The sequence below is a fragment of the Desmodus rotundus genome, chromosome 6 (assembly GCF_022682495.2).
Source record: "Desmodus rotundus isolate HL8 chromosome 6, HLdesRot8A.1, whole genome shotgun sequence".
In the NCBI taxonomy this organism is placed as follows: Eukaryota; Metazoa; Chordata; class Mammalia; order Chiroptera; family Phyllostomidae; genus Desmodus; species Desmodus rotundus.
In genome coordinates, this window is record NC_071392.1 from 122,044,603 (window position 1) to 122,067,042 (window position 22,440).

At 41.2% G+C, this 22,440-nt stretch overlaps 1 protein-coding gene across 9 annotated transcripts in view; it reads left to right on the plus strand.

Annotated features, from left to right (window-relative positions):
• The first annotated feature begins 244 nt into the window (after positions 1-244).
• PLCB4 (phospholipase C beta 4) overlaps positions 245-22,440 on the plus strand; it is a 397,020-nt gene continuing 374,824 nt past the window's right edge. For 5 of the 9 annotated variants that reach the window (XM_053926118.1, XM_053926124.1, XM_053926125.1 and 2 more), the window contains exon 1: positions 245-527. The gene's annotated coding sequence lies outside the window, so the exon portion shown is untranslated. Of the gene's footprint in view, positions 528-637; positions 797-22,440 lie in introns of those variants that run through there. The other 4 variants (XM_053926122.2, XM_053926128.2, XM_053926129.2 and 1 more) reach the window with 1 other exon arrangement.

The following is a 22,440-nucleotide window of genomic DNA, read 5'->3' on the forward strand; positions in this document are numbered from 1 at the left end:
GCAACACCCTTTGGGTACTCGACTCCAGGCCAGGGGCACGTGCCGCAGCGCTAGGTCCGGGGGTCGGCCCGGGAGACCCTCGAGGAGCGTGCAGCTCGGCAGCTTCCCCAGACGCCCCACCCACCTTCTCCCAACTCAGCCCACAAACCGACCCAGGCGGCCGGCCCGGGCCATTGGGCTGCTCTCGCTCCCCGCCGGGTACCACCTCCCCGCCCCGCAGGCTCGCGGCAGCCGGGCGGCCGGCCCGGCCCCTGCCCACCCCCAGCCCAGCCCGGGCGCGCCGCACTGGGCATGCTCCGTAGCCTGGGCAGGTTGGGGCTGCGAGGCGACAGCTCGGGCTTTGGAGCCGGGAGGCGAGAACAGGGAGGAAGACTCGGGGGCTGGGAAGGGGGGACCGGCGGGCTACCGAGGAGCGGAGGGGCCGGGAGCCACGGACACGCCAAGCCTGGCGGCCAGGCAGGTGAAGAGAACTGGCACTGCCCGCCGCTTCGCGGAGGAGCCCTCGGAGACCCCCGCCCTACGCAGAGGTAAGGACCGCGCGCCCGGGAGGCGGAGAGGCGGGGCGGCGGGAGTGGGGGGCGGGGGCAGGCGGGAGGGCGGGGCCGGGAGAGCCCAGAGGGGGCTTGGCGACCGGCTCTCATTGGGGGAGGGGGCGGTGGCGCCGGGAGCAGTAAGTGAGCTGCACCGCTAACAAGATCTCATACACCCACGCGCGCACCCACGCGCGCACACACTCGGGGGCTTCAGGCGGCGGCCGTGGCTGCATCCGCGGCAGCAGTTCCAGGCAAAGTGACAGGTAGGAGAAGGCATTTCGGGTCCCGCCGGAGGCTGCGCCCGCCTGCTTGACGGGGGGCCCCCCGGGCTTCTCTGGTCCGGGTGGCTGCGTCCCAGACGCGCGCGCGCACCCGGATGCCCTGCCAGAGAGTCTGTGCAGGTGCGGGGTGCCTGGCTTCCTGTGCGCGCAGGGGGCCGGGGTCCCGCTGCTACCCTCTTGCCCTGCAATCGTCGCCTACTGGGTTTCCTCAGACTCCGTCCAGACGTTCACCGCTTTTGACTAGAAATAGCTCGGCCCGACGTGTATGTGATTATTTTGGTTGGAAATAGTTGGCACTGTGCAACGCCTGTAATTGTGTATGCGTGTGGATCTTCTTACCTCTTCTGGGAAAATAATAGATGACTGACCATTTCCACTTAAAACAACACTGACAGGCCAGCCCACGTTGAGGTTAGTGTTCGGGCCTCTTGAAAGCATGCCAGTGATGGAAATGAAAGGTGATCTTAGTTTCAGAACGTTAAAGTTGTCTTTTGCTGAGCTAATTAGACCCTGTTTATTTAGTATAGTCTTTGTGACTCTAGACTTCGTAGGCAGTAATGTATAGAAGTATGGGAATATAACGTTCGCCAGTTTCCAAGTGTGTCCGAGTACAACTTTGTCTAGACTCGCAAAACTAGAATTTATCAAGAAAAATGCAAATTTCCATGATATTTTCATAAAATATGTATTTGAGAGATGACTCTCAATTTAAAAAAAGAAAGCTCTTGTAGTGGTTCTAACTATTGTTCTAAAGCAGGTGTTTGAGTTTAGTTTTGGCTGAAACATTTATTGAGAGGTCTCCGTTTTCACCATAAATGGGATGCATGGCAGTCTATAAATCATGTGTATGTGGAGATAGCCGTTTAATAATTCTGTTTGGTTGGCAGTAATGTCATCAGACATAGTCAGCTGTATAATATCTAAGTTAGAATTGAGCTTCCCCTTTAAAGAGAAATCAGATTCGTGAAGTAAACAGGACCCAGAAAAGCAACTAGTGACTTTACCTGGGCAGCCTACAAGGAGGTTTAAGAAAGTGTCTAAGGAACTGTGTTACTTAGAAAGAAAAAATGTGTGTGTGTGTGTAACATTTTAACTTTATCCCTTTAATTTTTCAAGACTTTTGGTTTAAAAAAATATGTGCTTTAACCTAGGACCTAATATTATGTACTCTTCATACTTCAGTGGCCTAAGTTACAGCATCATGCAAAAGAATAAATATCAAGCTGGACAGGGGCTTGCGCTTTCATCTCCATTATCCCAGTTATGTAATCTAGAATGCTGTTTTTCGTAGGGCAGTCTTACGTATTTGCAGCTGGTGTTTTAATTTATTATGTCATCTTCCTTTTGAACTATAGAAGTTTAATGCATGATTGCCATCTGGGGAGAACACCTGTTTTCATAAAAATCCACTTTTTAAATGGAATAGAATTGTTAATTGTCATTTTTATGTGCATGACACTTTTGCTGCCAGAATGAGTAACCCTTTTCATGTAATATATTATGACGCGGCTAAAGGTACCCTGTATTAGATTAGCGATTACACTTCCCTCCAACTATATTATTGCTCAACCATCCGAAAGTAGTTTTGATTACCCAGTCTTGAGTTAATCAGTGGTGAAAATGCGATTCTGCAAGTAACTGTCAAAACAGAATTTTCAGGACTCCGTTTGATCTGTGGGTACACATTTATATCTGTCGGGATAATACTACCTTTATTTTACAAATGCACACCCACGCAGAATAGCTTTGTTCTAAAACACTCTTCTCTAAGTTTCATATTTTTGTGCCTGAAATGTGAGTGATGTTAAACTACTCCTATGCCGTGGAATCTCGCGGTGGTGTTTTTTTGTATTATGAGATAGTGAAAAGTGGGAGTTGAAAAAGTATTAAGGGTTACTGAGAAGCTTTTGCAGAAGCGGCTTTTTAAACATCTGTGTCATCTCTGGACTCTTTCATCCCCAGCAGAGACCTAGCCAGTGCCCACGGTGCCGGTCCTGAGAACACATCCAACTGCCTTTAGATGAATGTGTAAACTGCTGATTTTGACAACGTGGACCCATTATATTTGGCAATCCAAATGATCATGGTATTTTCCTAGGATACCGCTAAGTCCATTTGGGGGTTGGATTTATTAAGAATTGAAATGATCACTAAGTGCTTGCCGAATATTCACCACTAACGCACCCTCCGTCCAAGTTAAAATTGAGGTGAAATTGAGCCTTAGTGCTGCTGTGTGGTTGTTCTTGGGCTGATCACTTCTCTAACTAACTTGTGAAAGGATGTGATTATAAGTGAACTTAGCTTCTTGACTCTGTGTCTGCACTTTTATCCTTACACTTTCAGATGTAGCCTGCACACTCAAATATCATACTTAATGAATAATGTTTCTGGATTATTTAAAAATACATTAATAATTGGCTGCCGAGTTCATTTAATTTTTTAATATAAAAATCTTATGTTGAGAATAATTTTTATCATTTTGGATCATTTCAGTAATATAGTCATGGGAAAGAAAGATTACATGTTTCTCATGTTCTCCACAAATGCCCTTAATAGTGAACTCAAATATTTTTTGGAAAGCAAAAATATTCTTTGAAACTGAAATTATTTAGGAGATGGTGGCCAGATTTTCGTCGCTTGTGAACACTTATCAAGGATGAAGTAGCATGTTAGCACTGACGACCCAGGTTTTTAATAAACTATCACGGTGAGTTCTGTGAAAACAAGAACTTCTGCATTTGATGTGCAGAATGAGGTCAAGGACTAATGGAGCTGCTTTAATGATCATCGTTGGTATTTCATGTCCAGACTGAAGTTTCTAAAATAGTTGCTTTTCACCTTATTATGTGAACTTGTAGGCCTTATCAGTGTCTGTCAAAAAGACATCCACCTATGGAGAAATAAATAGCTTTGCGTGGCGAGTAGTTGACAGCAGGGCCTTTCTGTGGTTTTGCTGTCGGTGTGTAAATGTTAACTGTGTTTGTGAGGATACTGCTTAAGTCTCAGTGCTGTGTATCCTGCACTTTTCTATCTCCCTGTAATAATCCGGAAATGTAATGACCTTGTGTACGTCTTTCTTAACCCTCCTGTATATTTGTTTTTCTGTTTAATAGTTTTCCTTTTGATGAAGCCTCCCCCTTTTAAAGGAGAAATACTTCCTCAAGGTGTAAGATTATTCATCTAGTTATGCCTTAGAAGGATATAAGGGTTTTTTGGTATATTCAGAGGTTGTGGTTCTTTAGCTCAGTGGTCCCCAAGCTTTTTGGCACCAGGGACTGATTTCCTGGAGGACAAATTTTCCACAGATGTGGTGGGGGGGATGGTTTTGGGATGATTGAAATCAATTACATTCAAGCTCACCGCCTGCTGTGCAGCCCTGTTCTTAACAGTCCTGGACAGGTACTGGTCTGCTGCCCAGAGGTTGGGGACCCCTACTTTAGCTAAACAAATATGAAAATGAGTTTATTTTTACCCCTAGTGGAAGTAAAGCCAGGTGATAATGCGTTATTGATTAGTTGAGTGAAAAGTTTGCATTTTCCTTATTGGAATTAAAGCTATTTTCAAAAAATCACCTCAGGGTGGGTCACTTTTCTTTTTAATGCCATTTCACTTGTTTGCATCAACCACCCTCAAATCCCACTTCTAAAAGGCTAGCTGGAAGCTCATGCCTTTGGATGCTTTTCACATGCTGAACGTGGAACCCAATTTCATTGAAGAGACAAAAGCAGCAATGCCCTACCTTTGAAATCACAGCTAGGACACAGGTGGCAAACACAAGGCCCACAGGCCGAATCCAGCCTCCACCTTGTTTTATCCGGCCCGGCACCTTGTTTCTACCCAGCAGCAGCACGGAGCTCTCGCTTAACAGTTAAGGAGTAGTTACATTTATACAGTCCTAAAATTACATTCGGCCCTTTGAAGGCAACCACAAGGCTGATGTGGCCCCCGGTGAAAATGAGTTTGACACCCCTGGGCTAGGAGATCCTTATGTACAAGAGGATGAATGACCAGCAGAGTTTTTATTTTCCATGCATGGACCCCATCTACTTTTTCTTTCCTTTTCTTTGTGGAATCAAAATAGTTGAAAGGGACACCAATCTGAAGTAGTTTTTTCTCTGAACATCTCTCTTGCCTACCACCTGTAAAACCTTCAAAGAGAAGGTTGCACAACATGTGACAACAAGATAGTGTTATCTTGTGCCCTTGATAGGGAGTCTCCTTCACAGCTCTTCTCCCATAATCCTTTGGTGTGCTGAGGACTGGGAAATTCCACCTCTAGCTACTGAGCCACCCTTGGGCCAGGCAAATCATCACTTTAAGATACCCTGTCTTGCCCTGGCAGGTGTGGCTCAGTTGTTTGGAGTGTTGTTCAATCACTGATGTGTTGCAGGTTCGATTCCCCATCAGGGCACATACCTAGGATGCAGATTTGATCTCTGGTCTGGGGCGTGTAGAATCCCGCATCCGGGGTTCATATAATGCCCCGTCTGGGTGTGTGTGATCACTGGTCCAGACATGTTCTGGAGACAGCCAATCATGCTTCTCTCTCACATTGATGTTTCTCTCTTTCCCTTCCTCTCTCCCTAAAAGCCTTGAAAAAATGTCCTCGGTGAGGATAAAAAAAAAAAAGAAAAGGAAAAGAAAAGATACATTGCCTTTCTTAAAGCATTCTTTTTCTCTTGAACAATTAAAGGATGTTTTTGGCTCCCTAACATGAACAAAGAAGTAGCCATTTCTTTAGAACAGGAGGAAGAAAGGAACTCAAAGTAATTAATTTTAAGCAGCTCATCCAGAGAGAAGAGATCACAGACCAGCAGATTGACATCTTACTCTGTCCCTCAGAACAGGAGTTCTTCACCTCCAGAGTTTGGTGGGTCCATGAACATAGCTGGCGAATGAATTACTTATTTATCTTCACTTACTTTCATATGACAGGACAGGTTGTAGAGTTACTGCTGATCTTGCCATTTAATGGGTTGAAACAGAAGCACATATATTACCTCATGCCAGCTTCAAAAATTATTTTGATATTTCAGTATAATTGGCTTCCTTTGTACTTGCTTTTATGCATTTAAAAAATTAGGCTGAGAAGGGTTTATAGAATTCACCAGATTGAAAGGGGGTTTGTACCCGCTTGAGGGAGAGGACAGCTGCTCTAGAAACACTTCCTCGTGGAGGTAGTTGGGTGGCAAAGTGGGGCATTCACTGTGGGCTTGCTCTCAGCAGTGTAAAGTTGCTGAGACCGGCAGGTGTTGGAATCAGGCCAGACCTTAGCTCGAATTTTGACTATGTTGTATATTCCCTGTGTGACCCTGGGTATCCACTCCCAGCTTCAGTTGTCCCATCTGTAAACAGAATGACCCAAAAGGGCAAAAAGTGCCCGGCCCTGCACTATGAATGATGCTGGCTCTTGTGTTACTACTGCTGTTGCTACAACTGCTATTAGTCCTTCCCCTGGGAATACTACTGGTATCCCTGCTCATCCTCCCACTCTCCTCCTCTATGGGGACAAATGCCATTGACTTAGCCATACAAAATGGGCTAGTCAACTCCTATAAAAATTCTAATAAGGGACACTTTAGCACCCCCCCCCCCAACAAGTACTAAGAGTTCGGTCACCTTTTAGAGCCACTCTGATGTGCCAGATCTTCCTCTGGACTTGCCTAACCCCCTGACCGCAGTTGGACAGAGGGACCTAACACTAACTCGTCCCTAACTGCCTCAAAACCTCAGCGAGCCAAATGCTACCTCCAGAGCATCTGTATCTCCCAGATAGGCTTTCAAAAGAGCCTGGCTAAGCCATTTAGGCCTAGAAGGAGAGAGGCATCCACTAGAATGATTTGGGGATCTCTGATGTTTAGGAGGAGGCTTTGTGGCTCTCGGTTTCCCGCAGAGCTTCAGGGGGAGCACCGAACTTCTCTGCTTTATGTAGTAATAGCAACAACAGTGACAAAACAACAGGCATCTATCTGTTGAACACTTACAGTGTGTCCCATCATTTAATCCTCCCAACAGCTTTTTTCGGTGGTTAATATCTCCATTTTACATTTGGAGAAACTGAGGTTTGGGTAGGTCAAGTTACTTCAAGGAGTTAAAGTTAGGGATGGGGTTCAACCCTAGGTTGACTGACACGAGAACTGCAACTTCTAACCACTGTGCTGTGTTACCTGCCACCAAACTGCATGCTGCCAAAACGTTTGTTACAATAAAAAGTTCTGTGACCATTATTTGAAGTGACTGGGCTGAGATATGACTGAGAAGCTTCTGGCAATTCTGCTGTGAAGTGGAATTGAAATAGGAAGTTGAGGTTAAAGCCGCGTGTCCTCATCGAATTCTAGGTACTTTGGTTTCTGTAGTTGCACGGGCCTGAAGGCTGAGTGAGGGAGGTTACTACGTGCTGCTGTGGGGGAGCCTGAAAAAATAATTTGTTTTCTGGAGGGCCAGCTTTTACCTGGTGAGATTCCTCATGGTTGTGATCAGGGTATGGCAGAGTCTGATTTCTTGAAAGGTCAGGTAAGCAATATGCAGCTGCCCAGGTGTCCAAGACCTGAGGGAAATGGTGGGGGCTGCTGTGGCCATTAGAGCTCCCCCCATGTCCCTTCCCCGGGAGCAGCTGCCCTGCAGGTCTGCCAGGTTTCTGCCAGGTGGGCAGGGGGCTCAGAGTTGCCGGCACGGCTACATTTTCAAGAGAAGCAAGAAATCCAGATTTATTTAAGTGTGAGATCTTATTTTAAAATGTTTAGGAATAATTAAAATGAAAACAAACGTGCCAGCCCATGGAGTGGCCAGCCAAACAAAACACAGTTTTGGAATGAATTTGGCCCATGAGCTCCCATTTTGAGCCTTTTGTCAACTGTAAGTGCTTGGAACACTGTGTACTAGAAAATGCCAGTAGTTTCGTCTGCAAGTAAGCATGATGTCTTCGTTATTCATGCTTTTGTTTTTTTCCTGTTAAATTTTTGCAAAGGTTGTTATAGCCATTTACTTCCAGTGCACATAAATTTCAGATTCTGCCTTTCTGCCTGTTTGTTTCCTCTTTCATTTTTCTAAGATGTTAGCTGAGGGAGGCAGAACTTGGTTTTCTGTTCTACTTCCTGGTGCCCATTTAAAATAAGAACATTTAAGTATGAAGCGGGTGACTTTAATTATGGGGACATGGAGAGTCTCTTGCCTACGTCATTGATTTGGTCTCACCAGTCCAAGAGTGTCCCCATTGCTCTTTGGTGGGTGTTGGGTTTGTCTTGGGCGTGTGGAATGTTCCGGTAGGTTAGTGTCTCCATGTGCAGTTACTTGGCAGAGGCGTTTGCCTTTGGCTTTTAAACGAGAGGCCCCATCGGATCACTTGAAAAGTGAAATTCCTCTCCAGGTGGGGTTTGGATGGGTTTCTCTTACATCTGCTGATGCACCCTCACTGGACAAATTACCACAGGCCCCTAGAATTGCTATTGATTTTAAATTTTCATTGTTTTTTAAAATGATGTATGTGGTACATTAATATGTTCCCATTGAAATGATAATGCAAAAATACTGAAGCAAAATGTAAAATACTCTTTCCCACCTACACCCATACCCAGATATAACCACTGGCAACAGCTTAGAGCGCCTCTTTCCTCCTCCTTTTCTGTGCATTTACATACATAAGCATATATACTGTCCTCTTCTTATTACATAAACTGGATCCTACTGTATACATTTTTCTGGAACTTGCTTTTGTCCACCTCAGTGTATGCTGTGGAGATCTTTTCATGTCAGTATACTAGTTATCTTTTTCTTCCTAACATAATGTGAAATTTGGTTGTATTGATGCACCCTCTTTTACTCAGCCATTCTCCTATTTTCAGTGTTGCAAACTGAAAGATTGAAGATCTTTGTGCATAGATTTTTGTGCACATGTGTGAGAATTTCTTGTAGCTTAGTTCATAGGAAGAGAATTATTTGGTTGAAAGGATATGCACATTTCACATTGAGAGAGAACACTGCCAAACTGCCTTTGAAGAAGTTCCCCATGAAATTTCTGTCTCATGGAACCTTAGATTGTGAACATATCCTCTAATTGAAGCATGTCCCACATTGTTCCATTGCTTTGCCAACTCAATCAGATTTCATTTATATACAGTACATCAGGAAATGACTTTGGAAATAGCCTATGTCCTTCAAATTCTTTGAAAATACAATACTTAATCAAAAGGAGTTTACCATTTAAGAGGCTCATTTAAAAACAGTTTAGCAAAGAGAGACTTGTAGAATCAAAGTTGGAAGTCTGTATTTTAATCACTTTGGTAAGCTGTGAAAACGGAGTCCCCTGACGCTGGGACATGTCATAAGCACCCCTGAATATGTGGTCACAGAAGTGAGGCTTCATCTGCACAGCCAATAGGGTTGATAATGAACTGGAAAAATCAAGTTAATTTCATTGCTAAAAATTCTGTGCAGGTATATTTATAGCTTTAGACTTCCAAATACTTAATTATTGAAGAATCTTTTACCTTTTGCTTAGAGCATTCAAAGGTTTAGAGATAATGCTATCTTACTGAGTTTTACTATTTCATAGATACCCGAAGTTAATTTTCATGATATTTAGAAGCGATATACAGACAAAGGGCTATGTAAGTTAGAAACTACACTGTATTTTCATTTAGGAAGGTAGAAGAAAAAATGTAGAAAATCTAGGTCACTGGTTTCCTACTATTTTCAGAAGTGACAATTTCGATAACCATAGTTGCTATCAATAATAAGAAATGAATTATTTATTTTTAGAATTTTGCAATAGCTATTGAAAGATTTGGAATCACCCCTAGTAAATCTTGATATGGATAAATAGCAGGAAATGAAATATTGTTTCTGTTTTCAAAGATGGATTTGTTTCTTTCATCTATTTCTCCAGACGCCCATTTTTAAGAAAAATTCTGGTTTGGTTGGCAATGATATTCAGATTCTGATTGTATGCCTTCTGCATATTTATTTTTATAGCACACTGTGAATTGTAGAAATATGGTAGGATTCAGTCATATTTCCTTGGCATTGAAACCTTGCATACTCAAAAAAGTCTCTACTAGGTTTTGCTCATGGAAATGTTATAGTGTTCTACAGTTTACAAATGACTTCCTTTGAGAATGTAAGGAACACAACCAGGGTGAGTGCTGAAGAGGGACATAGCAATGATGGGGAGTCAAGAAGGGCTGTCCCCCAGAGCTGTGTACTTTGTAGAGTAGAGAGACACAGCCTGTAATGTCGCTGCAGGGAGGCAGCAGGGAAATATGTAGGTCTCCTCACTGTCCTCTTGCCCCTCAAACTCTGGCTGGTACCTTCCATTAGCTAAACCCAGACAGAAGCCAGAGGGCAAGGGAGAGGAGGCAGGGGTGGAGAAGGATGGTGAACAGGTCTGGGGAGGCAAGTGGCAGCCTCCACCCAACTGCCATTCTAGAGCAGAGGTGTGCGTGGCTGAGAGGTCAAGTCAGGGTGTGAAGCCTGTGGTCTGGTTTTGTGGACAAACAAAAGAAAACTGCAGCTACGATGATTATATCTAAATTGAAGTTGGGAATGTTCTATAATGCCACATGGCTGGGATCAGTGATATTTGTGGTGGGTCTTCGAGTAACTTAAACAATTTTTTAAGTTTATTTGGAATGGATTGTGTTTCTTGGGAAATGCATAGAGCGGGAAACATTATGTATTTATCAAAGAACCAAAAGTGTAGGTTATAGACAGGAGAGAGAGAAGGGATTCAGAAAGTCTGTCAACATGGTGTTAGATACCTTAGATATAATTTCTTTGCTTTTAGTATCTTATGAAAATATTTTATCTAAAATGCCAGGTACCTAGGGGGTGAGACTAGGAAGAAATGAAGGTTATTAACAGTAATTTTCCTTCAAAGAAGTCAATTTAACTGAATCATTAGCATCACTGAGAAGGAACGAACAAGCTGTATTTTCCCATTTGTGCACCATGGCAGGCAGACTCCGAGATCTCAGGCTCATTTATTCTCTTGTTTTCTTGGCCCTGTTGTTTGAAAAGGTGAAGACTGCTCTGTTTGGTCTGTGTACTTGGCCTGAATGAACTAGCAATGAAACTTGATTAGAATCATAAACTCATACTGCTGAAAGGAATATTAGAGTTCATCGCTTCTTACCCTCAAATTTTATGGTGTAAGACACCAAGACACTAGCTGTTAGCAAACTGTTGCTGTGTGAATTCTCTGAGTTGGTGGCAGTGGGGCAGTCACATCACTTCTCCAGCCGGAAGTGATTGTGCTAGACTAATTCATTTTTGCTATTACCCTGCTAGGCTTCTGAAGTCCCTGACTGCAGGAGCTTTCTTGTCCATTCTATATTTTCATATGTTAGAGGCAGAGCTTCATAAACCTCTTGGCTACAACCCAGTCATTAAAATGGTATTTTTTGGAGGTCTTTACATTGTTCTTGAATTTCTCACTCTATAGCCTCTTTCTGCATGAGATAACTCATCCACTTCTGCCATTTGAATAACCACCTAATCACTGATGCTCCTATATTCCTGACCTCTTATCTAAGGTCCAGTTGTATCTAGTTGCCTGCTAGAGATCTTAACATTGAAGTTCAATGGGTATGTTCAAATCAGCATGTCCAAAACAGAAGCCTCAACTTCACTCCAAACCTATGTCTCATCCTGGGTTCTAAATTTCCATGCAACAGGTCACCAGCCTGTTGCATTTATCCATTAATATCTTGCATTTCCGTTCACTCCTCTTCATTCCTATTGCCTGCCACTGCCCAAGTTTATGTCCTTTGTGGTTCATGTCTTGATTGTTCCAATACCTTTCAGTCAGTCTCCCTATTGTACTCTCTTTCTCATTCCTTTTATCATTCATGTATTCTGTTGGTTTTTAAGTCAGTATAAAGTACTGTAATAGCCAGTGAGGGCTCTTGTCCTCAGGGGTTTACAGAAGAGATAGACAAATAAACAGCTACTTTATAAGTTTACATCTTTGCCGCTTCATTCTTCGTACTCAGCTAAAGTAATTTGCACAAAACAAATCTTATTATATCATTGCTTATAAAATGCTTCAGCAAATCCCTATTGCTTTCAAGACTTAAATGCAGACAACTGTAATCGAACAATAAAATATTAATTAATTAATTAATTAAACAAAAGGACTTAATTCAATTTCTCTAATTTGCCAAATAGAAGCCATCCATGGCCGAACTTCCACAATGAAGTTTCAATACCTTAATTTGTGCCACCTATACCAAACTATATTAAAATTATAAGAACCTAAAGTCTGTGGCCACAGTGCCTTTGCTGACTTTGCACCCAACCTTCTTCAGCTGGCTGAGCCCTGCAGGCCTTTACAGACCTTGCACAGTTGCCATCTTCTCCAAAAAGCCTCCCTTGACTGCAGCTCCAGGTTGTGGGCCCCACGTCTGTCCTCCTGTTGAGTGGTGTGCAAATATTAGCCACAGTAGGACTTTCTCAGGGAAAGAAAGAATCTGGTGGATATGAGAGACTAAATCAGTGTGTTTTAAATGAATGAATAACTAAATGCCATTATTGCAATTCTGCAGGCCGGGAAAATTAGGAGAGCAATCCGATGAATAAGCAGAAGAGGTGCCATGCTTAATAAATGGAAGCCATCTGCAGACTTATTACAGAAGGAAAAAGTATTCTATGATTATTTACACGGGTCCCTGGGAAGTAGCACAGTGATCAATTTGGAAAGATGATCATTAATTTGAAAACTCTATATTCATTATTTCTGCTAACAGAAATTCTGATACTGTAATTTATTAGTATACTAGAACCAGATGAGGCATTTTTCTAAAGATTAGGTTACCATTTATGCCTGGTGGGCACACTCTCACACTGTTTTGTTCTGTTTATGAGTTCAATTTTAATCAAGTTATGCTTATTTTTCTTATAGTGTGTTAGAACTCTAAATCAGAGACATTTCTTTATTTGAAACTTGGCTGGACATGTAGAGCAAAAGAGCACTTATTTAATCAGATTATTTTATTAAGTAGGACTCTGGGTAACATAAAAATGCTTTGAATTTATTTTCTGTAGCATTTTATTTTCAAAATGACCTGTGAATATATCGGTGCCAAATAGAGAAAAGGAGGGAGTTATTATTAATTGAAGGAATATATTCTGCTGAATGTTGGTTTTAAGAGCATCTTTTAGTTCCCAAGGTAGGAGGGAGCATTTTATTCCTGATGTCAGTTGACTCTTACGAAAATAGTGGCTGTGACAGTACTTACTGTGCCCTTGTCCCCAAGCTTGTCATGTTAGTCATGTTTAAGAGGTTTCTTCTTCACAATTGGCATCTTTTTCATGTAGCAAATTTCTTTTAACTTTGTGTTGAAAAACTGCTGGCTAAGGATGTTAATTATTAGATATATCATTATTCAAACTTGAGTGGAGACAACATTTAGAAGGATTACAGTTTAGTTATTACAGCTGCTGAGAAAATATTTCACAATAGCACTTTAGAAATACGGTCAGAGAATATTTCCTTTTATTTTGTCTTTTTGGACCTGTGAGGTCCTCTGAGAATCTTAAGTCTGGCCTCATTCTGTCCATTTTTTATTCCCTTTGACAGAATTTCTAAGTAACTGGTTAAAGTTCCTCTCTCATCTGTCATAAGTAACACACGGAGCTTTCTTGTGCGGCAACCAGAGGGAAAGGCGGAAACTTAAAAGCAAAGATGATTTGGGTATTAATACCTATCCTGAAAGTGACTGACTGCATCAGGCTCTCCCGAGCCATTCTATTACATGTTAATTTTTGTTTTCCCAGCTTGAATGTATGAGTATGGTAGGCCAGTAGCTTTTACATCAAGATTGAGAACTAGGAGGAGCCCATTTGCTCACTCAGTGGTCAACACCTTTTAAAAACCTAAAAAAATTCCACTTTTTACCCAAGCAAAGCTGTTCCAGCTTCGTTGGAGAGGCGAAGGCTTGCCTCACCTGGAAGGTGTACCTCACTTCTGAACAGGGTTTCTGGTCTCGAATATCGCAAGAGAAATTCCTGCCCATTTACTCCTGGAGGTGAAAGCAGCTATTTTATTGCAGAAGGAATACAATGCAAGGAGCACAAGCGCTATAGTGAGTCAGGGCTTCCTGCCCGCATGTCAGGCGTCAGACCGTCAGAGAGGAAGCCTCCCTACACACACCCCCCTCCCCCCCACTCCACACGTGGTAGGCTGTGGTCTCCCGGGCCACCCTGTGGATCAGGAAATGTAAAAAGTCACATGGTACACAAATGGAGTCAGTGCTTTGATACTTTGGAGTCTTGACAGGGTGGCTTGGTTGTACTTTAGAATGTTGTGATTTTTCAAGGTACTGTGAGACTGGGCCCCACACCTAGCACACTATCCCAGGGTAGTGTGCCCTGGGCCTAGAAATGAATGCAGCCCTGCTTAATTCTCTGAGTGATTCTGCAGGTCAGGCATAATTGCCATCATTTAATACTCCGAAAGCTGTGTAGTAAACGCATTTTCTGAAGGTCACACAGTTGATCAGTGGTATAGACAGGATTCAAACTATAGATTTGGGTTCCGAATCTCCACAGCCACGTCTGTGGCCAGCAACATGTGCGGAACACAGTTCCCCTTCCCTCCTTTCTGATGTAGCTGTGATTTTGGACCAGGGTACCAATGTATACAGTTAAAAATACTCTCCTCCCCGGCCTGCCCTGCAGCCAGGAGTGCCCAAGTGGCACAGTTCTGGCCTGTGAGATGTAAATAGACATCCTTGTTTTTTCTTCCTTCCCTACCTGGAACCTGGACACGATGCGCATCAGACTGGCAACCGCCATCCTGCGGTTGACGGTGAGAGCTGCGCCCTGAGGAGACCAGAGCAGGAAGGAGGGGTGCCCAGCCTTACTTGAATGGCTGCATCAGCCCTGATCAACCTACCTATGAATTTCTTGTTAACTGAGAAAAATCAGCGACCATTTGAGTAAGTTCCTTTGATAGGTGTTATGGGCTGAATTGTGCCCCGCCGAAATTTGTGTGTTAAAGCCCAAGCCCCCAGTACCTCAAAATGTGACGATATTTGGGAATTAACACTTTTTAAAGAGATAAAATGAAGATAAAATAAAGAGAAAAATTTAATTGCAGCTGTTTGGCTGAGACCTACTCCAGTCTGACTGGTGTCCTTTTAAGAAATGGATATTATAGGGTACTGGAGAGAAAGCAGGGTTGGAGCGTGCCTCCTGAGGAAATGCCAAGTGAGGACACAGTGGGGAGGTAGCTGTCTCCACGCCAAGGAGGAGTGCTCCCAGAAAACAACCCTGTCCGTACCTTGGTCTTGGACTTCCAGCCTCCAGAACTGTCTGAGCCACCCAGTCTATGGCATTTTGTTATGGCAGCCTGAGCTGACCGGTACAGTGGGGCTTCCTGTGCACGCAGCTGCATGCAGTCCTGCTGATGTAGAAACCTAGAATACTGATAAAAACCATGCATGCTCTTTTATCATTTCAAAAACAATGATTTTGGTATTTGAACATGTTTCTATATATTTGACTATATATTCCTATATATTTGATTTGAGTTGTCTTAATTTACAAGGTACTTGCTTTCACAGAAATTTCATAACTCAATTTGTTTATACGCAGGGGTTAGGCAAATCATATATATCCTTAGATGGCCTACCTACCTACCTACCTACGTGAGTTTTCCATCCTTCTTTATAGAATTGAAACATTTCATTTAATGAGCTCAAACCATTTCCCATAAGTATGAACTTGGTCATTGCCTGATTTATAATTTGTTAAGTCATGTGTACATATTGGATTTCTCTACTATCAATCTAAGTCCTGGGGTAAGTTTTTTTAAAGAAAATAAAAATAGTTTTGGTTCTTTTTCTTAACTTGCATTTTCTAAGTTAACTTTTAAGTAGTCCAGGAAATGTATTAAAGTCTTTTTAGGTAGTTGATTTTTTTTCTCTAATATTCTTTTGCATGGAGACTTTCATTAAGTACTATGTAGTATTTTGCTTGATTTAGTGCTTTTAAAATAGGATAGTGCACTTTTCTTAAACCACACAGAAATTTGCTAGTTTAGATATGATATACTTTGTCGAAAATACTCTACTCAGAACCTGATCTAGCTACCATATGGAATGGGGTCAAGACAATGCGATACCTTTATGTATGTGCATGAAATTTCAGTGACCTCATATAAACTGATTTTAAGCCATTTGGCTCTTTCAAGTAATCATAACTCATTCTGAATTTTTAAATCAGGTTTGTACAGTAGCTAACACATAGTAGGTTCTTAAATGTGTCCTAAAATGACTATGTAAGATGGGGACACTGACCACATGATGCTATTCTACTTCTTTATTTCACGGGGGTTTTTTGTACATCCTATGTTGGATTTGTATGCATTCTGTTTCTAAAATTCATAGTTAACAATGCATTTTTAAAAATTGGTTATCAACTTTTGTCTTATTCTTCAATTTCATGTGGCTATAGTGAGGCAGACAGGGGTCATCTGTCTACCTTTCTGACACTACTTTCCTGGGTTGAAAATATACTGACTTTGACTATAACCTTGACATTTTGGAGAGTTGACTAGACTCTTTGTGATTGTAAATGCCTAGTCCTATAACATCCTCAGTAAAGAAATAAAAATAATCCAGGAAATTGTTAAGATATGTGAACATTTTACATAGGGACTGGCCTTACATAGCACACACTGAGAATTCATTTTCTGAAGAATCCTTAACTAAACTGAAAGATAGGCTTTCAGTAACGAGACTGTGAGTACTTGGTGATTATAATCACAGCATCTGGAGGGATATCTGTTTTTTCCTTTGAACAAAATGGCATGTTTAATTTTTTTTGGAGGGATGTTATAAAATATGTCCATTGCATGACTCATTTTGGAGTGTAAAAATTGATTTGAATTCAGTTATCATTGAAATTTTTACCCGGTTTGCTTTACTCACCTAGACCATTTAAGTTGGGCAAAGCAGACACAACAGAAGGAAGAGTGATCATCCAAAGCTCATATCTAGATTGAAAAGGATATATTTTATGCCTGAGGATCCCACACAGGGGAAATACCTGTGTAAATTTCTCTCAAGTGTATTGGAAAGGAAACCAACTAATTTCAAGTGCCTAGTAAAGGTCAAGCGTTCCACCAGGTACTTTCATTTGGGAAGTTGATGGTTTTGAACATGAAAGCAACCAGCCTACGTGGTCCAAACCATCAACTTCCCAAATGAAAGTACCTGGTGGAACGCCTGATCTTTACTAGGCACTTGAACTTCTGTGTCAAATGAGTTCAGATTAGGGGCACTGGTTTTATGAAAAAGGCTCTAGACAGGGAATTGAGAGATTCCAATTTTCAGACTTGTAGTTGGAGTTTCTCCTAGCTGACTGAGTGTCCTTGAGCAATTTGCTTCTTGTCTCTTAAGTGAAGGGCTTAGGCTTGTATAATTCTTTCAGATTTACCCTTTTGTCATCATGAAGTGTTCATTTTTGTCTGCAGTAATACCTGTAGTGTCGAAGTCTATTTGTCTTATGTTGATATAGCCAGTTCAGCTGTCTTTTGCTTACTGTTTGCATGTGTGGTATAACTTTTTCCTTGCTGCTTCCCTGTTTGTGTGTTTCTATTTAAGGTGTATCTCTTTGTAGAGTGTGAATCATGTATTCTGCTTTTAAAAATGATAATTATTATTAATCTATTTTGACAGTTTTCTGAAGTTAAAGTTTTAGCAGGTATATTAAATTCTTATTTTGATTTTCTATATTCTCTTTCTGATTCAACTGTATAACATAGTCTTGTATAGGTTGGATATTTATTAGTGTAACTGGTTTGCTGAGTGAGTCGCTCATAGTAAGACACAGCCAGAAAATAGCTTATTCTTCTCCCACTTTTACTTTGACTGTTATTTTTGGCAGATCCCATGGCTTTTGAGTCATTTTAAAGTATTGGAACAATCTAATTTTCAAATATTAGGGAAACTGGTACAGTATAAATTAAAACTTTATTTTCCTGTCCAGTTTATAGGTTCCCCTCTTTTCCATCATTTGGTGTGCCCCCTGGCTTAGTGATCATCAGTAAGGGAGAGAGGCCATTTCTAGTTTAACTCTTCTCTCTCCTCCTCCTTCTACCCAGTATCTCTGGCTTCTCCAGAGTAGACAGGGGAGGCGGAAAAGGGCCAAGGCTGTTGTACTTAGCTGGCGGGTGTGTTTTTATGGCCAGCTCTTTCTCATGCACACCCAGATGACGCTTTGGTGATCCTGTGCTGAGTTCCTTGTAACCATGCCATTGTTGGATATGTGCAAGGCTTGGGTAACCACTCATGCTCCTCAGCTCTTATCCTCTGGTGCTGTATCACTGGGGTGTCCCCCAGTCCCTGTCCAGGCAGCCCGCTTGGGTGGAGACCTTTCAGGAGCACTCCAGCCTCACTCTCCTGCATGGTATCTATTTGGTCCCCAGGGAAACTCACATGTGAGCACCATTAAACCAAAATGTAGCCCATTTCCACTCTCACTGAGGCAAAGTTGCCTTGTTCTACTACTGTAGGCAGCATCTGCTGCCTACCTACATGTTGAGGGCTCCAGCTCATACATGCCCCATAGAGTAGGTTATGAGGTTCTGTAGGAGACAAGCAACTGGCCAGGGAATAGAATAACAGCCTCTCTTGTTACAGAAAGCCTGAGCCCCAAGGTGTGAAGGGTTGTTTTAGGCAGTTGTTCTGAGCTGATAGAGAGGGAAGGAAAGGGAACCACTCTTTTCTTCTGAGAATTCTCTTTGAAAACGTGTCCTCTGCAATGCAGGTTCTTCTCATACATGGACTGCAGAGGTGACCTCTGGGCTGGTTGGCCGTGTGCAGTAAATCCTGAGGTCAGGTGAAAGGAACTCATCACCTATTGTCTTTAACATTGAGACTTGAGCTGAAAATTTGAAACAATGAGAGACTTCCCCTTCTACTTAAGAGAATTTCGTAATTATTGGCTCAATGGCAAGATGCATAGATAAGTGTTATACTTTCAGCTACGTTTATAACTTACAAACTACCATACTATAATCTTCTCACATCACAGTAATGAGAAATACTAAGTACAAAATAAATGTTTAATGAATCAACTCATGGTGAGCACAGAATATTGGTCTCCGGGGAAAATAAGGGTGACCATTAGAAAAGTGAGGTCTCTAATGTGCAATACTCTTACTTAATTCGGTTAAACGATTGGCCATTTAATGGAAAAATGGAATTCAAAGCTATTGTTAGCTCAGTCAAACTAGTTGGTCAGGTTGGCTAAGGTGGATAAAACCTGAAGCTGGGTTGACAGCATCTCTGGTGAAAAGCTCTAAACAGTGCAGATCATATAACATGTATACATTTTATGTGCACACCACACACATGTATATATTGCATGCACATATACATATGTGTATGCATGTAATGTGTGTATATGTATATATAAGTATATATGTATATGTGAATACATTTATAGGATATACACATACACACACTCCAGTATATTTATGGTCCCGATATAGCTGTTGGAGAAAGCGATGACATATGACGGGGTTACCTCAATATATTTTAAGAGTTAGCAAAGAATAAATAGTACAAAGGAGAATGGTTTTGAACAAGAAGTAGGGAGTTTTCCTAATTTTGGGAGCAGATACAGATGGGTATAAAATGTGTTTATGAGGTCATTGGTTAGTTTATTTTAAAATAGAAAATAACCTTAAAATATTTAATATGAGTTTATATTATAATTTATAGGTGACAGTATAAGATGTCGTTTTAAAGTTTTGAATTTAATTTTGACTAAGGTTAATTATCAATAATTTTCAAAACACACTAATGTGTATCATTTACTACATAGTAGTGATTTACATGAATAAAAAGATTACATCACAGTAGTGTCTAAGGTTTAACAAATAACTTTGGAGTTTATAGAAGTATTACACGATCGTGCTAAAAATATTGGAGGCTAACTGAAAAGCACAAAGAAAGCAGCAAAAGTACTATTAATCTAATCATAAATAGATAACCATTGCAGGCCAGAATGAAAAACACCAGATTGCTTTTTGTTTATTGCTACATTTTTTTCTACAAGTCATAAAAAATTGTTTTTTTTTCATGGCAGAACTGTCTTTGATCTATATTTAATCAGCTTACTTATTTTTCTGTTAAACACTAAAAAGAATTCCCTTTCATGGCTAGACTTTGTGTGTAGGAAGTTGTACCAAGATTGTGTCCAATATAATCAGAAATCTGCTAAATATAACTTCTCAAACTTTATTTGTAGAGTAGATTTTTGGGTAACTTTTTTGAGCCTTAGTCAGTAGTTAAGAATTACTTTAAGATGCAGAAAGAGGAATAAGGAAAGTGAGCTATTGCCTAAGAAAAGAGGTATTTTAACACTTAAGCCTGTTTTTAATTCTAGCCCTGGAACTGCCTGGGCAGTTAATTTCATGTGGATCCACCTCAACATTTCATTTTCTCAATAGGACAGTGTCTGTCTGATTCTGGGGTCAAATGCAAGGGGGACTGTAAGTGCTTTTGGCCCGTTTTGGGGGCGTGTATAATTTAAGCAAGGTAAGCATTAATGAAGGAGCCCTAATCTGTTCGAAAGCTTGGAGTTTTGAGCTGTCAGTTTTGAGAGGAGGAGTCTGTACAGAGCTCTACTTTAAATGTTATCAGATCCTATCTTTGTAAAAGTATCTGCTTTCTGTTTCTTTCATTACGAAGCCCATCTTTTAAAATCATTAGCCTTTGGGGAGGAGTGACCACTTTGAAAAATAACTTCACAGAAGAATAACTGTGAGTGCTGTGATGTTATATAATTGAGAATACTATTTTTTTTCCTGTGTCATGGGAAAGTATTGAAATGGATTAGCTAAGGAAAAAATATGTTTATTTTCTTAGAGATAATTAAGCCATTTTATGAGAAGAAGACTTGATGTCCTTATACCAAATCATGATTTTTCCTCCCAAAGACCTGTGTATGGAAAATTTAAAAATAATAGATAACTGGTAGAAAGAGAAAAAATGGAAACATGCTTTATCGCATAACTCTCCCCAAGTAAGTTTGGCTTCTAACACATTTTCAGTTATTTTTTTTTAATGGGTATTAGCTGTCCTGATAGAAATGATGACTTGCAAAAAACTCAGTATTGTTTAAAAATCCCTGGAAAGGTTAACCTGGAGTGCCAGAGCAAACACAGAAGCTCATGTTTAGGCTCAAAAAGAATGAGGTTAATGTTTTCCTCTGTGCACGTGCATTTGAGACAGCACATATTGCGTACAAATGATAGCCAAATGCTTCGGGGGTGGTGAGTCTGTTTATTCCGTGAGAATTTATGGAGCTGTTAAATTAGGTTTCTTTGGAGTCACTACAGTTTATTTCATTAAGAGGTTTATTGGATAAATATTTTCACTTAGGTTTTTATCAACTTCAAAGAGGTATTATTTATTCAATAAAAAATGGTGAGGAACAAAAATTGCAAAAATGCATTTGTTATTTTCTTTCTATAGTAGATTTTCTCCCCCTTTTGGTTCAGATGAGCCTATGATTTTAAGTCGCTTCAATAGATCGGCTGTCTTGTGTGCATTTGTAAGCCAGTCCACGGTCCGGAGGCGTCCAAGAGCTCAGTGCCGTGCATTCCGTGAGCACGACAGGAAGGCCACACTGCTTGTGCGTACTGTGTGGACGGAGGGGCCTTTGATTTCTGAGAGAAACTGCAGCCACAGACTCAGGTTTATTTTGTGTCATTTCTAAGTCATACAAGTACATGGTGACTTTTTTTTTTACATGTTGTAAGTATGTAGAGCCTTCGTGATACCTTACAGCTGTAAGATGAGCTAGAGAAGGTCACTGTCTAACCACGCACAGGGTCTGGCTTCCGGCACCGGCAAACTGCAGCTGGGTTTGATGTTGCAGTGGACCCTCACTCTGCAGATTCTTTGCGGCCACAAAGTGAAGGTTCTAGTGAACGCTATTTCAGATAAGGCACATGTGCAACTTATAAACAATATTTGAGTAAAGACCAAAGCGAGGAAGCAGCATGGCATAGCAGAAAAGTGAGAGCTGGCATTCTTGGGTTTGAATATTGTGTGTGCCTGTCACCAGGTATGTGACCTTAGGTGAGGTCCGCAGTTCCCTCTGAATTTGTCTTCATCTGAAAGGGGAGGCCCTAGTGATTAATTGGGGGTTGTGAAGATTAATTAAATACTGAGTATAAAGTGCCTAACACGTCAGCGGGCTTATAATAGGCACTTAATAACTGTAGGGCTTTTCTTTTCTTTCTATAGACATTTGATGATTAAGTATGTTATGTTGGGCCAGAAGAACAATTCATACATCACATGACATTTCTAGAAATGATTCTCACAGATTTTTTTTTCAGGGTTGTATACTTTTTATAAAGTCTCTTGGAAAAGTAATCTCTATGTTGTTTTGCTCATGCATTCATTCATTCAACATTTATCAGTAATTGTTACATACCAGCTTTCCTCAGCTCTAGAAGTTTGTGTTCTATCAAGAGAGATCAACATATTGAGAGAAATGACTGTAGAATTTTAAGTTCCACAGAGATGCATTGCTAAGGCCCTGTAGAAGCCCAGAGTAGGGGCATTTGAACTAGGGCAGCCCTGAGAGGTATCAGCTGGTTCTTG